At 47.7% G+C, this 20,462-nt stretch overlaps 1 long non-coding RNA gene and 1 pseudogene across 2 annotated transcripts; both read right to left on the bottom strand.

The window, feature by feature from the left end:
* Nucleotides 1-1,220: 1,220 nt before the first annotated feature.
* On the bottom strand, nucleotides 1,221-15,139 carry LOC141374438 (uncharacterized). 2 transcript variants are annotated; one of them, XR_012381329.1, is made up of 4 exons: nucleotides 14,740-15,139; nucleotides 7,466-7,586; nucleotides 1,643-1,900; nucleotides 1,221-1,498 (listed from the first exon to the last, which is right to left on the bottom strand). It is a non-coding gene; the product is annotated as an uncharacterized lncRNA (long non-coding RNA). The 2 variants fall into 2 exon arrangements; XR_012381328.1 differs by having other exon boundaries at nucleotides 1,221-1,900.
* Nucleotides 11,838-14,740, bottom strand: LOC141374437 (cytochrome b-c1 complex subunit 8-like; annotated as a pseudogene).
* Nucleotides 15,140-20,462: the final 5,323 nt, after the last annotated feature.

Here is a 20,462-nt window from a genome sequence, read left to right as displayed (position 1 = left end):
GATTGTTTGATTTTATCCTCACATTAAATTGAGAAGTGGGAATTAATTTATCCATTTTACAGGTGAAGAAACAGGGTCTCAGAGACCCAGTGTGGTCCAGCCACGAGTCTAGTGCAGGCCCGTCTGGCTCCAGAGTCCACTCAGTGAATCATGAATTGGTTCTGCAAATGCTCATATGGCATTTGCTGTGGGAATCAGTGAGTTGGGTTTGAAGATGGGAATGTAAATGATCAGAGCCTGGACTGGGCTCTGGACTGAGAAGTTGGAGCATTAATGACTGGCCAGAGCAGAAAATGTTCCCTTCATTCTCCCACAGAAATGCAGGGGGTAGAGAATGTTTTTCTCAGTTATTCAAGAGCTTTGTCATTCTCTAGGGCTGCAGGTAGAACGGAACAAGAGGGGACTGGTCTTAAATTGCCCTCTGAGAAGCTGGGTCAGACATGAAAGATGATGACTTCCCAAACCAGAAAGAACCCCACGGATCACCTGCCCCTTCCGTGCTGCAGACGGGCAATACCAACAAGTCTTCATGGTTAGCGAGCCCTCACTGTAAGCCTGGTATCCTTTACGCAATGTGTTTGACTTACACATTTAATTCTCACGACAAGCTAGTAACAGCATGCTTCCCGTTTTACAGATGGAGAATTGAAGCACTAGGAGTGTTAAGTAACTTGCCCTAAATCACATAGTTGTCGAGTGACTAAACCTGATTTGAACTTGTATTAATGAGCCTGAAGGAAGGCTGCACTAGAAACCTCCACACAGGGGCACCTGGGTGGCTCAGTCAGTTGAGCATCCGACTCTTCATTTTGGTTCAGGTCAGATGATCTCAGGATGGTGAGATTGAGCCCCATGTCTGGCTCTGAGATTCTCTCCCTCTGCCCCTCCCCCCACTCACATGTGCTCTCTCTCTCTCTCTCAAATAATTTTTTTAATTTAAAGGTTTTTATTTATTTGACAGAGCACAAGCAGGGGGAGCAGCAGAGGGAGAGGGAGAAGCAGGCTCCCTGCTGAGCAGGGAGCCCGATGTGGGGCTCGAAGCCAGGACCCTGCTTGTGCTCTCCTGCTCTCACGATCCCGGGATCATGACCTGAGCCAAAGGCAGATGCTTAACCGACTGAGCCACCCAGGCGCCCCCAAAATAAATAAATCTTTAGAAAAAAAAAAAGAAAAGAAACCTCCATGCTATTCTGAGGCCCCAGTAGCGTGTGCCGGGCTACTCTGACCTTTGGCTAGTCTGGGGCTGGGGCAAAATGGCGAGGCCTGTTCGGGGTGCGCTAAGAGGGCCAGCCGGAGGCCAGACATTTCCCCGGAGTTTGAGCAGCCCTTGGGAGAACGGTCATTGCTAGGCAGTGAGTTAGGACTTCTGCTTCTTATTACTACTTACCTACCCATACATCCTAAATTTTCCACACTGGCCAGGTACTCCTTGGGTGGGCTGGGAGGAAGGTGCAGGGCAGTGTTTTCTTTTCCTAAACATAATAGTATTGCCTGCTCACTGTAAAAACATTTTTTGAAACAACTCAATACAGACATATAGGAGGCAAACGTGAAAATTTTCACCCTCCAAACCCACTCTCCTCCCAGAGGCAGCCCCTGTCACGTTAATGCGGACCCTTCCAGGTTTTTCCTGGGCACTTACAAACACAGAGGAGTCCAGATGTGTTCTGAGGCCCCCTTTGCCTCTGAGATGTAGCGGACATGCTGAGAAGGGCTCCTACTTTCACCTTCATGAATCATGGGAGGTTGAAAGTCACTTCTTTGAGTCCCAAGAATGGTGTTGGAGGAAAGAAGGGGACCCTTATGTGTCCAGTCTCCTCAGTCTCTGGCCCTTGCTTCTGCCCTGGCCATCTCCTTTCTCTGACTCAGATGAAAGGTCAGCTTCTTTCTGGATTCTACCCTAAAACTCATGCACACAGACATTAGTCAGTCGAGTAGATTTCACAGAAGGTTTGGGGGTCCCAGAAATGTTCGCGTTGTACCCCTCATAGCAATTTTAAGTGTCATCTCTGTGATGGGTTCACATCCTCTTAGGCATCCCCATTCCCAGGGAGGGGTGCTCCCTGGCCCTTTGCCCCATGCATTCTACCACCTTGACCCTTGGGAAATTCACACTCTCCTCCCTTCCTAACCCAAGCAATTCAGGTCCCCAGCTCCTCTATCAGACTCCTCTTGGAACTAACACAAAGGCCTTCCATTGTTCTGGGCCCACTCTCCTGATCAGGCATCTGTGGCACGTTTCATGTTTTCTTGCTGCTCTCATGGATCGAGATTGGAGCTCTTATAAGGCAAGGAGGCTTCTGTTTACATCTGGATTACATATTTAACAAATATAAATAGTTTGGGGGTGGGGTTTTTCTTTGTTTGCACAAGTGAAATCATGTTGTACACAATGCTCAGTGACTTCTTGTTTCACTCAACCGAAAGCACAGACATCTTCCAGATCACTAATAATAATAGCTGAACTTCACTGGGAACCTAACTCGAGCCCCTGGGCACTCCGTATCTCTGTTGGCCCAATCTGGTAACCACGAACCACATGGGGCTCCTGAGCCCTTGAAATGTGGCTAGTACTAGAAAGGAACCAAATTTTTAATTTAATTTAATTTTAATTATTTTAAATTTAGAAACAAAAGTATTTGTTAAATATGACTTAGTTTTTGGTAGGACATTGCTTATGATATTGTTGTATAGTTGAAATGTGCTATAGGGGTAAAATACATACCAGATTTCAAAGACTTAGTAGGAAAAAAAGAATAGAAAATTTCTCAGGGGCATCTGGCTGGCTCAGTCAGTAGAGCATGTGACTCTTGACCTCAGGGTTGTGAGTTTGAGCCCCACGTTGGGCATAGAGATTTAAAAATCTCAGTAATAATTCTTACATTGATATCATGTTGCAATGGTATTTTGGATACATTATGTTAAAAAATATATTATTAAAATTAATTTTACCTTTTTACTTTTTTTAACATGGCTTCTACAAATCTTAAAATTATAAGTGGCTTGTATTGTATTTCTATTAGCGCTTTAGTGCTACTTTATACGCATTACCTCACTATTGCAGATTGATTTAACAAATATTTGTTGAATAGCTTCTATGTCTCAGGCAGTAGCTAGGCACTGGTGATACTGCAAAGAACAAAACAGACCAAAATCCCACTCTTATCAAACTTCCATTCTAGGTTGCTAATTTCTTATTACTTTATCAGGTAGTTACTATTATTATCCCATTTTATAGATGAGGAAACTGAGGGAGAGAAAAGTTAGATAATTTCCTCAAAGTCACAGAGCAAATACATGGTCAAGTTGGGATTTGAATTCAAGCACTCCAAGCCCACCCACAGGTGCACCATCCTGTAGGACCATGGATAACCTGCTGTTGTACCATGTGATTGTATTATAACATATATACAATAATAATACCCTATAATAATGGCCACCACTGGTGCATACTATGCAGGAACCAAACAATACATGTTATGAGAACAGGTGAACTGTGGTTGAGGGCGAATATAAGATGTTGATGAGAAACAAGCTTTAGGTCTGAGGTCATAAGCAGGGCCAGAGATGGGACAGTGAGGGACGTGTTCAGAAGCTGAGGGTGGGCTTAGCTGCCCATAAACAGGATCGGACTGTGCAGCAGCTCCCGGTGTGGGGTGGCCTGGTAGGCTTAGGGCCCAGGCAGGATAGGACAGCAGGGCCGGAGAGGAGGCTGCATGTAAGGGCCAGCACACGGTGGGGCCAGGCACTGAGAAGCTGTTCCTCGGAAGCCGCCATTCCCCCTCCAGGTCCAACCTCTTCTATGCAGCTGATCAGTCACTCAACAGATATGTACTCGGTGCCTACTGGCACCAACCCCAAGATAACCATCTCGCAAGGGTCCTAATAAGATGTTTTATTCCACCCATCACTTTACGCTGAATGATGGGGCTCAGGGTGATGAAGTGATCTAGTAAACTAATGACACAGCTGAATTTAAACCCAGGGCCACCCAGTTCCAGAACCCACAGTCCACTCCCCTTACCGGCTTCGGCCTGCCTTCGTGACTGCCCACCTCTGGACATCCCCAGGGTTCTCATCCTGGCTCTGTCCCTGACCGTATGACCTTTGGCAAGGGACCTCCCCTGAGACTTGCCTTCCTCATTAATAAAATGGAGATTGGGGCACCTGGGCGGCTCAATCGTTAAGCGTCTGCCTTCGGCTCAGGTCATGATCCTGGGGTCCTGGGATCGAGCCCCACATTGGGCTCCCTGCTCAGTGGGGAGTCTGCTTCTCCCTCTCCCACTCCCCCTGCTTGTGTTCCTACTCTCTCTCTCTGTCAAATAACTAAATAAAAATCTTTTAAAAATTAAAAAAAAACTTTAAAAAATAATAAAATGGAGAAAAGAAATGGTCCTTCCTCCTGTCTTCAGTCCCCAGGCCAGAGAAGGGAGGAACCCTGCACTCCCTGGTGCTCACCCCTGGCCAGAGTAGGAGGAATGGAAGCCCCTGACCGGGCAGAGGAGCTTCAGGAAAGGAGATAATGACACCTAGTATTTTCTATGTGCCTCATTTAATCCCCACAATACCCACAGTAAGGCAAGTACTATCTTCATCCCATTTTGCAGAAGGGAAAATTGAGGCATGGGAGGTAGCGGAGCTGACTTGAACCTGAGCACTCTGGCCCTTAGGACCCTCAGGTCTGTGCTGGTAAACACTGTGCTGCATTGTCCCTCAAGCTCCTACCACTCCTGTTTAGTCCAATATGAACCCCCACCCAGGGCACCCAGAGCTTTGGCTATGAGAAATAGCCTTGGTCCCCAGCTTCCTGTCTGCCTGGCCTTTGGGGTGCAGTGAGGAGATAGGCTTTGGAGTCAGCAGACCCAAATTTAACTCCCCGATCAGTTCTACTGATCCAATTGGGGGTTTGCAGGCCCAACATGGGGCTCCAACTCACAACCCCAAGATCAAGAGTCACGTGCTCTACTAACTGAGCCAGACATGCCCCAGTTTTCCCATCTTTAAAATGTGGGGTACTTGACCAAATGCAAAGAGATAAGAGAGAGGTCTGCAAAAGTGCCCAGCACAAAATTTCCTAGAGGACTTCCAGGGGAGCTGAAGTGAGGGGAAGAGGCTCCTGGGTGAAAGATGAGGGCCCGCCAACTGGGGAGAGGCTGGGAGTGAGGTGGGTAATGGGGCCATCACAACCCGGTGTCAGTTGCCTGGAACTCAGGCCGGGGTGCATAACAGGGATGGGGGAGCAGCAGGGTTGGGTGAGGTCAAACCCAGAAGAAAGCAGGGCCATGCTGAAGGTGGAGTGAGCCTGAGGTGCGTGTCCCGCCCTGCCTCTTACCTTGGCCCCTCATAGGTCCTTGCACATTCTCCAAGATCCTGGACTGATCAGTGTTTCTGAAACCCATGCCCCTGCCTATGCCTGTGGCCCCACTAGTCAACCGCTCACCCAGGCTCAGAAACTTGGAGGCCTTGGAATCATCCCCGCATCCTGGCCATGTCCCCCTCAGCTTTTAAAATCCATCTCCAGGGCACCCTCATCTTCCTGACACCCTTACCAGGTGTGTTCTGCCCATAGCACAGTTAGTCCATAGCTGATTTCACCCAGTCCTGTGTTACAGACATTCACAGGGCCCAGGGCCCAGGGCCCAGCACTGAGCAAAGGCTTAGGGATGGCTTCATTCCACTAAGCCCACCAGGTCCTGAGACCTATCACTTCCGCTCTCAGGACTTCTGCCCCTCGCCTGTGCTCAGGCTGTACCCTCTCCTTCCCACGTCACATGCCTTGTCCATGGTCTCCCCTTCAACCTCTTCTCCAACCCACCTGTGCGAGATGACACCTACTTTCATCTGGTTCTTTCAACAATTATTGGTCCAGCAAGTGACTATAGTTAATAATACTGTATTGTATATTTGAAAGCTGCCAAGAGAGTTGATGTAAAAGCTATCACCATGAGAAAAAACAAAACTAACTATGAGTGGTGATGGGTGTTAACTAGACTTATTGTGCTGATCATTTTGTAACATATATATAAGTATTGAATCATTATGTTGTACACCTAAAATGAATATGATATGTCAATTATATCTCAATAAAACAAAGATAGGTTTTTTTATATGTTCCATTTCTTTTTTTTTAAAGATTTTATTTATTTATTTGAGAGAGAGAATGAGAGAGAGAGCATGAGAGGGGAGAGGGTCAGAGGGAGAAGCAGACTCCCCGCTGAGCAGGGAGCCCGATGTGGGACTCGATCCCGGGACTCCAGGATCATGACCTGAGCCGAAGGCAGTCGCTTAACCAACTGAGCCACCCAGGCGCCCAAAGATAGTTTTTTTTTTTTTTTAATTTACTGAGCCAGGGGCGCCTGGGCTCAGTTGGTTAAGCCTCAGACTCTTGGTTTTAGCTCAGGTTGTGATCTCAGGGTCAGCCCCATGACCAGCTCTGCGCTCAGCTCCCTCTCCCTCTGCCCCTCCCACTTGTGCTCTCTCTCTCATATAAATAAATAAATCTCAATTTTTTTATTTTAGTTTTTTTTTTTTTTTTTTTTTACTGGGCCCACTTTTGTACATGAGGCCCAGTCTTAGCTGCTAGGGACACAATGGCAAGTGAAACAGGCCGATTCCCTCGCTTGTGAACTCACACTGTGTGGGGGAATCGGATATTAAACACAGAATCCCGGGGCACCTGGGTGGCTCAGTCGTTAAGCGTCTGCCTTCGGCTCAGGTCATGATCCCAGGGTCCTGGGATCGAGCCCCGCATCGGGCTCCCTGCTCGGCGGGAAGCCTGCTTCTCCCTCTCCCACTCCCGCTGCTTGTGTTCCCTCTCTCGCTGTCTCTCTCTCTCTCTCAAATAAATAAAATCTTCAAAAAAAATAAAAAATAAACACAGAATCCAATCGCAGACTGAGGTAAGAGTCAGCATAAGAACAGGGTTGAAGAACCAGACTGTGGCCTCCTGGGGCCAGTGCAAGAGTGAGGAGTGGTGAGGCGGAGAGGTGAGGCTGGGGGGAGGATGCGTCAGACAGAGGCCAAAGTGGCAGGATGAGCCAGGCAGCAGGAGGGGCGGCCAGAGTGGACAGGGTGTGACAGAAGACAGGTTGGAAGGGGAAAGGACATGGTGACGCTGGTCCTGTGTGCAGGGAAAGACCCACTCTCACTTGGTCAGTCCCCTGCTCCCACACCTTCTGTGGCTCCCTTTGGTGGCACACTCCACAGCCCTTCATCGGCCTCCAAGGTCTACACTAGCAGGAGAATCCTGTAGATGGTCTTCACCTCCTCCCTTCCTCACTCGCTACCCTCACTGTGTCCATTCGCAAACATTTTATAAAGTGTCTCTGGTAGCAAGGGACATTGGTAAGCCCTGGGTAAACACACAGCAGGGGACAAAACAGACATGGAGCAGGCCATGCCTCCTTGGAGGTTCCTGCCCTCATGGCCCCTGTCCTAAACGGCCCCTTCCAGCTCTACAGCTCACCTTCGCAGCCCACCGCATTCACCTTGACCTTCACGGTGGCTTCCTCGCCGGCTCCGACTCCACACCTGTTCCTGGATGGTCTCTTCTTTTCACAGCAGTGAGGGGTGTAGTTTATTTTTTTCTTGAAGATTTTATTTATTTGATAGAGAGAGACACAGCAAGAGAGGGAACACAAGCAGGGGGAGGGTCAGAGGGAGAAGCAGGCTTCCTGCCGAGCAGGGAGCCCGATGCGGGGCTCCATCCCTGGACCCTGGGACCATGACCTGAGCTGAAGGCAGACGCTTAACGACTGAGCCCCCAGGCACCCCGAGGGGTGTAGTTTAAAGACAGAAATCAGATGGGGCGCCTGGGGGCTCAGCCCTCTGAGCGTCCAACTCTTGGCTTCTGCTCAGGTCATGATCTCGGGGTGGTGGGATGGAGCCCCACCTCAGGCTCTGCGTGCAGCCGCTCAGTGGGGAGTCCACTTGGGATTCTCTCCCTCTGCCCCTCCCCCACTCGCGCTGGTGCGAGCGCGCGCGCGCGCGCTCTCTCTCTCTCAAGTAAATAAATAAATAAAAAGACACAAATCTGAGTTTCTTATGCCTGAGTTGTCCCGCCTGCTGTGCTCATCTTGGCCCAGGTTTGTTTCCCTCCGTAGCTCTCAAGTCTGTAATTATTAACCTGCTTACTGGTTTAGGAAAAATGGAATTTCTGAAAATTATGGCAGATTGAACATACTTGTCTAATTCCACGTCGTCCTAAAACCCCGCAAAAACTACAGTAAAGAGATTTTGTTTAAGGCACAAACCCACTAAGAGGAGGAGAATGAGGGAAGAGATCAGAGCATCGTGTCGGGAAGCTGGAAAACAGACGGCCGGGTGGTAACTACAAAGAGATCCCAAGAAAACTGGATGTGGGGGAAGAAGGATCACAGACTCCCCCAGGTACCTGTTTAAATGCAGGGGTGTCTGAAATAAGAGTTTGGAAGCTGTTTCAAGATCAGAATTATCAGGTCCCTTGGGGACCTGACATTGGGGTTCCTCCCCCAATCCCGGCAGCAGACTGGAGGTTTGTTCTCTGGAAAGGATAAGACAGGTTCACCGGAATGGGGAAAGCGCAGGTGCAGGGGAGGGCAGGAGCATTCTCCCCAAGTCAGGCAGTGACGTGAACATATACGCTGGGAATGCTGAGACGCCCACTGCCCCTGTGTCCCAGCTAGCCCCTGAGAAAGCTGGCAGTCAGGGCTTTGTGCTCCAAGGAGGGGATCAGAAAAAGTTTTCTCAAAAGTAATCTGACCAGGCCAAGAAGACCTACTGTTAATATCTTCATAGAGAGAAGAGAACATCCTGCATCTGTGAGGCAGGAGCGGGATGTTATTTTAAAAAGAACAATCATCCAAAAAAAAAAAAAAAAAAGAACAAACATCATCAACAACAATGAGCTCTTGCAAATTAAAAATTCAATGGAAGGGTTGGAATAAATTTGAGGAAACCTTCCAGAAAGTAAAACAAAGAGAAAAAGAAATGGAAAAGAGGAAGGTAAAAAAAGAAAATTAGAGGACTGGTCCAGGACACTCAACACGTAGACAACAGAAATTACAGAAAGAGAAAATACAAAAAAGAGAGGAGATATCAATTAAAGATTGAAGACAATTCCCAGAACTGAAGGACGGATGCTTCCATATTGAAAGGTATCTCCAAAGTGCTCGGTGCCTGGATGAAAATAGACCAGTATCATGATGCTGTCGTGAAATGTCAGAACCCTGGAGAAAAAGAGAAGATCCTCCACCTTCCAAATTGGAAAAGACATCCCATACAAAGCACCAGGAATCAGGATGCCTTTGGACTTCTCAGTAACAGCACTAAAAGAAAATAATCTCCAACTAGAATTTTTTATAATAATGATACCAAAACTCCACTGGCATTTAAAATATGCCAGATTCTGCTTTTTAAAAAATAATTTTTAAAAAAGACTTATTTGAGAGAAAGAGAGAGAGAGTTGGGGGAGGGGAAGAAGGAGAGAATCCTCAAGCAGATTCCTGGCTGAATGTGGAGCCCAATGCGGGGCTCAGTCTCAAGACCCATGAGATCATGACCTGAGCTGAAACCAAGAGTTGGATGTTTAACCGACTGAGCCACCCAGGCGCCCCTATATGCCAGGCACTGTTCTACGAGTTTTTAAAATATATTCTGTACCCAGCCAAATTATTAAGGGTGAAAGTAGAATGAAGATATTTGCAACAAACCATAAGAGACTCTTAATCTCAGGAAACAAACTGAGGGTTGCTGGAGTGGAGGGGGGTGGGAGGGATGGGGTGGCTGGGTGATGGACATTGGGGAGAGTATGTGCTATGGCGAGCGCTGTGAATTGTGTAAGACTGATGAATCACAGACCTGTACCCCTGAAACGAATAATACATTATATGTCAATTAAAAAAAAAAAGGAACACTTAAAAAAAAGATATTTGCCGACATGCAAGGTCTCAAAATGTCACTTCCCACACCCTCTTTCCCAAGAAACTATTGGAATAGGTGCTCCACAAAAAGGATGGAGTAAATCAAGAAAAAAGTGATCCCAGGGGAATCCCTAGGAAGACTGATCCCAGAAGAAGATCCCAGGATCAGTGGCGAACTTTCTGAGAAGCTCCTAAAGCTGAAGCTCCAGGTTCCTGCACTTCCATGGGGTCCTGTGAGTGCTGGGACTTGTAGAGGGTTCTAGGTGGGCAGGAGAAGCCAAGTTGTAATCAGAAAGCATTTCTGCTAGATTGCCTGATGAGATCTCAGAAGAAAAGTTCCCGAGTCTCCAGGGGATTCGAAGCTCCAGGAATTTATTGATTTATCTTATAGCTAAATAAATTATACCTAATTTTGTATTCTTTTTTTTTTAAGGGCCCCCAGACTGTGTAAACTTTAAAACTTTAAACCCTACAAAATCCAGATCTTTCCCGCCCAGAATGATACCTGTTCACCAGGTGTAAACTCCTTCTCCTTCTGGGTCAGCCCCAGATGCAGAGCTGCCTTGCAAGAGAGCATCGTTCCCTGGGGCAGCCCCCACACTGTGACTGAGCCAGGCAGGGTCTAAGGGCCCAAGCATTTCAGCTGGGCTTGGGACACTCTGATGGGCAACCCTTTTTCCAAAGCTCCCTGCCAGGCTGGGGGCCTCACTGAAGTTCCTTTTCCCTCTGCCCAACCCTGCTTCCACCCAGTTTCTTTCCCAGCTGTTGATCCCTAATAAATATCTCTATCTCCCCGTCTATCTCCAGAGATACCAACCTGAGACACCTGATGCATGTGAACATTTTGGGAAGACATTTAGATAACTGGTGGAGAGTGGAATTCATAAAAACTAAGCAAGTGACAAAACAGGACAATTATTAACTCTGGGGAAAACAAACAGCTGTACAAGAAAGGAAAAATGGGGGCGCCTGGGTGGCTCAGTCGGTGCGGCATCCGACTCTTGGTTTCAGCTCAGGTCATGATCTCCGGAGTTGTGGGGTTGAGGCCCTCCTCCCCCCATCAGGCTCTGTGCTCAGTGGGGCATCTGCTTCTTTCCCTCTCTCTCCCTCTCCCTCTGCCCCTCCCCCCCACTTGCACCCTCTCTCTCTCTCAAATAAATAAATCTAAAAAAATAAAAAAGGAAAAGTAATCATAGCGTACATGTAATAATGTGCACAATGACTACTGAACCAACCAAAATTGTGTTGGCAGTTTGGGGAAGCAGGATTATGTGTATGGTGGGGCAGGCGATGGGGAAAGAGTTAAAACTTTATCTTTCTCAGTAGAAAATCAAGAGATAGTGCTTAAAATTGAAACATTAAGAAGTGGCAAAACAAGCACGCTACTTAGAGATGATGGAGATAAATGTAAAATACAGTCAGCTGAAAGAATTGAAAATGGTGCCTCTGGAAAAGTAGAAATGGGGGAAGAGGGTGATGGACAGCCTTCTGTTTTCATAGAAAACCTTATAATACTTGTTATTTCTTTAAATCATGTTTATGTATAACTTTCATTTAATAAAAGAATCTCGGGGCGCCTGGGTGGCTCAGTCGTTAAGCGTCTGCCTTCGGCTCAGGTCACGGTCCCAGGGTCCTGGGATCGAGCCCCGCATCGGGCTCCCTGCTCAGTGGGGAACCTGCTTCTCCCTCTCCCACTTCCCCTGCTGTGTTCCCTCTCTCTCGCTGTCTCTGTCAAATAAATAAATAACATCTTAAAAAAAAAATACATTGCTTAAAAAAAATCTCCCTATCTCCTGTTTCCCTCTCTTCATCAGCCTAATGGGGCCATTGTGGGACTATCCCAGGATCCCAAAGGACCTTGTAGACCACATCAAGGCATTCACTTTAAAAAATATATATATATTTCTTTCTTAGAGAGAGAGAGCACACACGGGGGGGGGGTGCGGCAGAGGGAGAGGGAGAGAGAATCTCCAGCAGACTCCCTGCTGAGCATGGAGCCTGGCGTGGGGCTCAATCTCATGACTCTGAGATCATGACCTGAGCAGAAATCAAGAGTCGGATGCTCAACTGACTGAGCCACCAGAGCCCTTCCAGGCATTTACTCTTTATGCAGAAGAGAATGAGGAGCCAGCCAAGAAAAATAAGATCAGATATGCTGGTAGGTCTGAGACTCAGAAAGAATTATGAAAAGCAGCAAGCCCCTGACTTGGGACATGTTGACCCTTGCTCAACAAAAAATGACCTCATCCTACCTCCCCAGGGCTTCTCCAATAATTTCCTATGGTCGTTTTACAGAATGGGGTATGACTAGCACTGGGGGTTCTAGGGATGATTTTAATGAGGTGTGAGCAAAATTTTTTTTCAGTCCATAAGTTTATTATGCCTTCAAGATACTATAATGTAGGGGTGCCTGGGTGGCTCAGTTAGTTAAGCATCTGCCATCAGCTCAGGTTATGATCCCAGAGTCCTGGGATGGAGCCCCACATCAGGCTCCCTGCCTTCTTCTCCCTCTGCCTCTGCCCCTCATCCCACCTTGTGTGCTCTCTCCCTCTGCTCTCTCTCAAATAAATAAAAGCTTTTAAAAAATACTATAATGTAGACTTTTCTCCCAGAGAAGGGTTTTTCCTATGCAGGAAACCATTATCCAGATGAGTGGCTCATTTATCATTTTCATAAGCAGCTGAATTCTTCCTGTTGGATTTCTCAAACTCCTGGGTCCCCCATGTGTAGACCAGATAAAACACTACAAATGGCACAATGTGATGAGTGCATGCCCGCAAGCGGAGCAGCACGTTGGGGATGCCTGGCCGAAGCAGCGCCAGAAGATGTGTCGCTCAGAGGGCAACAAGCTGTAGGTGATCACATGCCACATCCGTGTCAGATTCCCAGACTCATGTCCCATGGTCGTGGCAGTGCCTCACTCCTGCGGGGGTCACTTCGCCCTCCACCCTTGCAGGAACCATCAGCCTCCCCGTGATCAAATATGTTTTAAATAGTTACATTTTTAGGGGCACCTGGCTGGCTCAGTCCATAGAGCATGGGACTCTTAGGGTTGAGTTTGAGCCCCATGTTGGGTGTAGAGATTACTTAAAAAATAAGTTTTGTTTAAAGTTACATACTTATTTCAGTTGGCATTCAAAAAAAATAAAACCTGCATATTAAACCCATGACTCCATGGCCATTATTGCTTAGGACTAACTTCATGAGGTTGATACAACATTGACTAAAATTTGGGACCTTGTGGGGGCACCTGGGTGGCTCAGTCAGTTAAGCCGCCTACTCTTGATTTCGGGTCAGGTCATGATCTCAGGATCCAGGGATGGAGACCTGGCTCCAGTTCCATTCTCTGGCTCCCACTGGTGGAGAGTTGGCTTGAGGATTCTCTCTCTCTCCCTCTGCCCCTCCCCCTGCTCGCCCTTACTGGCGTTCTCTCTCAAATAAATAAATCTTTAAAAATAAAATAAAATTTGGGACCTCCTGCTCAAGCCAAACTGACCAAGTACCATGAGAATCCCTCCACATCTTTATATACATAGCTCTCCTGCCTGGAAGGCCCTTCCTACCCCTGCTTTGGAAATTCTTAATGATAATTCAAAGTCCCAGTTGAATCCCCCCTCAGCGAAGTGGTCTTCAATTAGGGCAGGAGACTGGCACAGTGGCTAAAAGCCAAGGTTTATCAATAGTAAAGTTTGGACTTTGGGTGATAATAATGTGTCAATGTGGGTTCATTAAATTTTTTTAAAGATTTTATTTATTTATCTGACAGTGAGAGAGACTGCACAAGGAGGGGGAGCAGCAGAGGGAGAGAGAGAGAGAAGCAGGCTCCCCGCCGAGCTCGCGGGGCTCGATCCCATGACCCCGGGATCACGATCTGAGCTGAAGGCAGACGCTTAACCGACTGAGCCACCCAGGTGCCCCTGTGGGTTCATTAATTTTAACAAATACACCACCGTGGTGTGGGATGTTGATAGTGGGTATGAATGTGTGTGGGATGGTTATACAGCCGCTCTGCACCTTTCGCTCAATTTTCTGTGAACTAAAACTGTTCTTTTTTTAAAAAAATAATAATAATTAAAAAGCCAAGTCTCCGAAATTCAATCGTTAGCTAGCTGTGTGACTTTGGACAATTTACTTGACCTCTCTGAACTTCAAATTCCCCATCTGTTAAACAGCCTACCCTAAGACGGCTGTGGTGAGAATTCAGTGTCGTCATGCATATAAAAGTACGCCGTAAATGCACAGCATACAGTAAGCCCTCCTTAAATGTTACCTGTTATTTTCATGAGAATAGGGAGCCACGAATTTGAAAAGACTTTCTCTACTTATTTTAATGATTCATTTTTGTGTGTCTTTCACATAGCAGGCGCTTAGGAGAAGCTGCTTGGTTATTGGTGGCATTGCTGCCTTTGGGAGGGATCGTTCTCATCCACACAAGCTACTAGGTGCGCATGATTGGGGGCGGATGCGGAGTGTCCACACCCACGTCCCACGCAGTCCTGAGCAGGATTCACAGTGGCCGAAAGAAGGACTGCCAGGGCGACCTCAACCCCATTTCCAGAACCCGTTTCGGGAGGGGCGGGATCTCGAAAGCCGGTGTCCCCGACGGCGGCCCGCCTCTTGGTCGCCAAGGTCCGTTTCCCCAGCCCTGAGGAGTCCCCGGGTGCTAGGCAGGCGCTGCTTCCTGCGGCCACACGGTGGCGACGCAGAGCCGAACTCCCCATACCCGGGAGGCGCTGGAGAGGCAGCGCCCCATCAGTTGGGCCTCCTGGGCCCTGCTCCCCACCCCTGCCAGCACAGGGCGTGGCATCCACGGTGAGAGAGCCGCTGGGCCGGAGCTCACCTCAATACCTCCCGTTTGCCCTGGATTCCAGATCGTGGGTCGGACATCCCCAGCTCACGTGACTCGCCCTCCAGCCGGACCAGCGCTCCGGGGGCCGCCCCGCCTCGTTGCCATCCCGCGCAGCGCACCTGGCGGGTACCGGGCCAACTCTTGCTCAGACTCGGGCTCCGAGCCAGCGGGGCCCAACTGCGCCCGCTGGAGGAAAGGAGGTGGGCGTGGGCTCGATCTCTGAGGCCCTCACTGGCCTGACCCCGGGCCTTCCCATACTCTTCCGCCTCCGGGCCTGCAACTTCCCCGAGCTTCTCAGAACGCCCTCCTAGCCAACCCTCCGAATGGGGACCCTGGGGGCAGATAGGGACAGGGACACCCTTGCAGGCCCAGAGAACCGGACGGAGCACGCGCAGGCACGTGCAGGGGCGGGGCCTTGGAGGGGGCGTGGCCTCGGGGCGGGGTCCGCGGGCCTAGGTTCCCGCGGGCCACGGAGTCCGCGAGGCGCGCGCGGGGTGCCGGGAGCGGGAACTATGCGGAAATGAGACGCGGGGTTGAGGGGAAGGCGCAGGCCCGGGGGGCGGGCAGAGGTCCTCCTGGGGCGGGGCGGGCACTGGGGCGAGGGTATTTGAGGGAGCGCGGGGCCGAGTAAACCTGGGAGCCGAATGGGCTGGCCTTGGGGCTGGCCTGGGACTTGGGGCCCACGGGTCAGAAGGGCCAGAGGGGGGCGTGGAGGGGGCAGGAACCCCGCCTACTTTCCGGGCCGGGTTCTTGGAACCAGCCAGGATATCCTGGGACTCAATCTAGGGGCTAGATCTGGAGGCGATGGTTTTATAGAGACCGCTGCTAGGGGCCCTCCGGTGTGTCATCGCACTCATTTCCCCTGCATTCCAGGAACTGCTCAGGCTTGTCCCCCAAGTATTTGAGGACTTAGCGGTTCCCTCCCTCCACACGCTGAGGGGCGGACCCTACCCTGAGAACGCAGGGAGGCCATGCTGTCCCTCCAGGATCCTTCCTCTTTTTCCAATTTCAACAAAGATTGGGGGAGGACGGAAGACTAAGGGGCCACAAGCCACATCTAGAAAGATCTCCAGGCCCCAGGGCCTTCTCTTCCCCCTTGCCTTCTTCACGGCTCCCGCAAATCTTACTCTCCGTAGCGGAGGTATTAGCGGTCCGCGGTGGGAGGGAGGAGGGAGCAACCTCAACTAGCTCCTTTATGTTGCAGCCTTTGCAAAAGAGGACTTTGCCTGGGATGGACTTTGAGGGCTGAAGACGGGGTGCGACTGTTAACCCCTCCCTCCCCACCCAGTAGCTTGCTGGAGCGGACTGCACAGCGATAGGATTGCGGAGCGTATAGTCTTGGAGTCCTTGGCTTTCTGCCATGCTCTGTTGTTGGGTCTGAGAAACACTCCGGGAAACCCCGACCATTTTCCCCCCTTAAATGTCCCTTAAATGTTTTCTTTTTTTTTTAAAAAAGATTTTATTTATTTATTTGACACAGAGAGACCAGCGAGAGAGGGAACACAAGCAGGGGGAGTGGGAGAGGGAGAAGCAGGCTTCCCGCTGAGCAGGGAGCCTGATGCGGGGCTTGATTCCAGGACCCCGGGATCATGACCTGAGCCGAAGGCAGACACTCAACAAGTGAGCCACCCAGGCGCCCTGATGTTTTCTTTTATATAAAAGTAATTCATGCGCCTTATTAAAAAATAAACCTTACAAAATACGGATTTAAAAAAATGAAAAACCCTCATCCTCACCGCTGAGATACCTATGGTGTTGAGTATCCTTACACCTTCTCTGTGTATTTACATCCTTAACGTGTGTAAAAATATACATAAAGGGGTCATGCTACACATACCGTTTTGCAATTTGCTATTCTGTGGACATTTTTTTCCATGTCATTATACTGACATTTTTAACGAGTTTGTAGTATTTCAGAATATGCGTGCCCCATAATTCATTTAGCCCTCTACTGATAAACAGTTTATGCCTGTGTTTATAATAATCTTTATGGTGTTTTATTTTAAATTACAACGTGTGCTCATTGTAAAAAATTTTATTTTTTAATTTTTGAAAGATTTTATTTAGGGGCGCCTGGGTGGCTCCATCAGTTGAGCCACTGCAACGAAGAGTCTGCCGGCTTAACGGATTGAGCCTCCCAGGCACACCTCAATGTAAAAATTTTCAAATAAAATACTGATAAAGGCAAAACATAGTGATAAAGACAAAATGAAGTTCACCATATTCCTACCAGGTAGTGGTAACGCCTTTATTTTGTAAGCTATGCTTTACAGAAAAATTACTATATGCCAGATACATGCTAAGTAATTTATGGAATAGCAATCTGAGGGTTAGAGAAATATCCCCTGTGAGGCTTGCCCAAGGTTACACAACTAAAAAGTGCCAGAGCCAGGACCTGGGCCCAACTTCACCTGATTCCAAAGCTCTGCTGGTCTCTTACTGTTAACATTCAGGTGTATTTCCTTCTAATCTTTTTTTCTATGCAACAGGACAAAAATACTCACATGTAAATATTCATGGCTTTTCCTCCTTCCCAGGCAGTTCTAAGGAGTCTTTGTAAGGAAGGCAAAGAGAGAGGAACAAACCTAAGCAAAGGAGTGGAGCGACCTGGAGAAATTTCCTCCCAGTCCCACTCAGGAAAAGCTGCTACTGAGAGATGGGGAGGGGAGTGAGCTGGCAGAATTTGGGTGGCCAGGAATTTGGAAAAAAGAAAAAGGAGGTTTGGGGAGCTACTCTGATAGCATGGAACTTTGAGGAAGAGAGATAGCCTTCCTGCCCTTGCTCCCTGGGTGCCCTCCACTTGGAATGTCCTGGCTCTCCCCCATCTTTCTCCATTTCCCTCATCTCTAAGGCCCACCCCTTTGCAAGTCCCTCATAGCCCAGGTAAGCACAGGTGACCGGCCCCCCTACTGGTGACCTGGTAGTTTGTATGTTTTTTTAAATTGTATTCATTTATTTGAGAGAGTGAGAGAGCACGAGCAGGGGGAGGGGCAGAGGGAGAGGGACAAGCCGACTCCAGAGCCCGACACAGGGCTCAATCCCAGGACCCCGAGATCATAGCCAGAGCTAAGTAAGACACTTAACCGACTGAACCACCCAGGCATCCCGACCTGGTAGTTCATATTAAGTGGCAATTTTGCCACCAGTGGAATCTCTTTGATTATAAGAAACTGTGCAGTCCAGCAATTGTACTACTAGGTATTTACCCAAAGGATACAAAATAACAGATTCAAGGGGTACATGCACCCCGAAGTTTATAGCAGCATTATCAGCAATAGTCAAACTATGGAAAGAGCCCAAATGTCCACTAACTGACGAAAATGGATAAAGAAGAGGTGGTATGTATGTACAATGGAATATTAGCCATCAAAAAGAATGAAATCTTGCTATTTGCAATGATGTGGATGGAACTAGAGTGTATTATGCTGAGTGAAATAAGTCAGAGAAAGTCAAATACCGTATGATCTCACTCATTTGTGAAATTTAAGAAGGAAAACAGATGAACATATGAGAAGTAGGGAAAAAGAGATAGGGAAACAAACGATAAGAGACTTTTCAACTATTTTTTTAAAAGATTTTTAAATTTATTTGTGAGAGAGAGAGAGAGCACAGGCAGGGGGAGTGGCAGGCAGAGGGAGAAGCAGGCTCCCCGCCGAGCAAGGAGCCCGATGTGGGACTCGATCCCAGGACCCTGGGATCATGACCCGAGCCCAAGGCAGATGCTTAACAGACTGAGCCACCCAGGCATCCCACCATAAGAGACCCTTAACGATAGAGAACAAACTGAGGGTTGATGGGGAGAGGTGGGTAGGGGATGCGCTAGATTGGTGTTGGATATTTAGGAGGGCACTTGTTATGATGAGCACTGGGTTTTGTACATAAGTAATGAGTCACTGAATTCTACTCCAGAAACCAATATTGCGCTATATGTTAAGTAACAAAATTTAAATAAATAAATAAGAGACTGTGTGGGTTTGGTGGTTTTCTATATCTCTTGGTTCAAGTGAAGTACCATGCACCAGTTATCAATCCCAAGAGAGTAGAGTACTGTGCACCTGCTACAAATCCCAGGGGAGAACTCTAAACCCTTCTAACCCATCTCGTCTTGGTATTTGAGTTGCCAAAGAAAACACATGCAGTCAAGCATTGGATGGAACGATGCTTTACTCACATAGAGAAGAGACGGAGTGAGATCACCTTCAATCTTGGGCATTGGTCCCTGATGGCCAGCAGATCTCTCCCAGTGGTGGACACAGGGCAATTTGCCTATATGTTCACTCTCCTTGTTCCATGGTGGAAAGACCTCGTCCCCTTCCAGAGAACAGATAGAGCAGTGGGGTTGGCCAGATGCCATATGATGCACGTGCTCAAAGAAGAAACAAAAGAATACTCATTGCACTTAAGACAAGGAAAGATAATACCACACAAGGTGATAAACCCAGCACAAGCTGTGTGCGCTCTTTGTCTCTTGGTTAGGAAGTGTTCCAGGCCCGGGGTGCATTCTTATGAGTGGGAATCAAATGACTATAAGCATGAGATTGCCTTTCTCAACACTTGGCTAGCATGCCTCTTATTTCCCTCTTTGCTTTGGCTGCTAAAAAGCTCAGAACTTTCCTATTTCTTCATCTGTATTTTCTCTTTGTCCCAATTTTCTTAATTATGGACTTTAAGCCTTAAAAAAACCACTCTATTGGGGCGCCTGGGTGGCTCAGTCAGTTAAGCATCTGCCTTGGGCTCAGGTTATGATCTCAGGGTCCTGCTCATCAGGGAGTCTGCTTCTCCCCCTCCTTCTGCTCTTCCCCCTCCCCCAGTTATGCTCCCTCTCTCTCCCTCAAATAAATAAATAAATAAATACATACATACATACATACATACATACATACATACATATATACATAAATAAATAAATAAATAAAGCTTTAAAAAAAAACCCCAAACCTCTCTATTATGGAATACTTCAAACATGCATAAAAGTAGAGACTATAATAAGTTGTCATGTTCCAGGGCGCCTGGGTGGCTCAGTCTTTAAGCGTCTGCCTTCGGCTCAGGTCATGATCCTGGGGTCCTGGGATCAAGCGCTGCATTGGGCCCCCTGCTTGGCGGGAAGCCTGCTGCTCCCTCTCCCACTCCCCCTGCTTGTGTTCCCTCTCTCACTGTCTCTCTCTCTCTGTCAAATAAAAAAATAAAAAATAAAATAGTCATGTTCCTATCATATATCTTCAATAATTATCAATGTTTTGCCAATCTTGTTTTAATTACCTCCCCACTTTTCCCTCTCTCTGGAGTATTATAAAGCAAATCCCAGACATCATGTCATTTCATCCAAATTATTTCAGCATATATCTTAACAGATAGGTCTGTTTCAAACATAACTATCATACCTAACAAAATTAATAAAAATTCCCTAAAATCACTCAATGCCTACTTCATGTTCAAATTTCTTTAATAGTTGGTTTGTTCCAATCAGGATTCAAATGAGGTTCACACATTTCATTTATTGATATGTCTAAGTAACTTTTAGTCTGTAACAGTTCCACCTTTCTTTCCTTTTTTTTTTTTTCATGCTATTTATTTGTAAAAGAAACCAGAGCATTGTCCTGAGAAGTTTCCCAAGTCGCAGAAGTTTTGGCTGATTGCTTCCTAATGGTGTAGTTTAACTTGTTTTTCTGTCATTTGTATTTCAGTAAACTGAAAGTTAGATCTAGCAGCTTGAT

The sequence above is a fragment of the Callorhinus ursinus genome, unplaced genomic scaffold (assembly GCF_003265705.2).
Source record: "Callorhinus ursinus isolate GAN/ISIS: 27379988/994484 unplaced genomic scaffold, GSC_fseal_2.0 scaffold18, whole genome shotgun sequence".
NCBI classification, from domain to species: Eukaryota; Metazoa; Chordata; class Mammalia; order Carnivora; family Otariidae; genus Callorhinus; species Callorhinus ursinus.
This window is presented reverse-complemented; position numbering and strand designations above follow the sequence as displayed.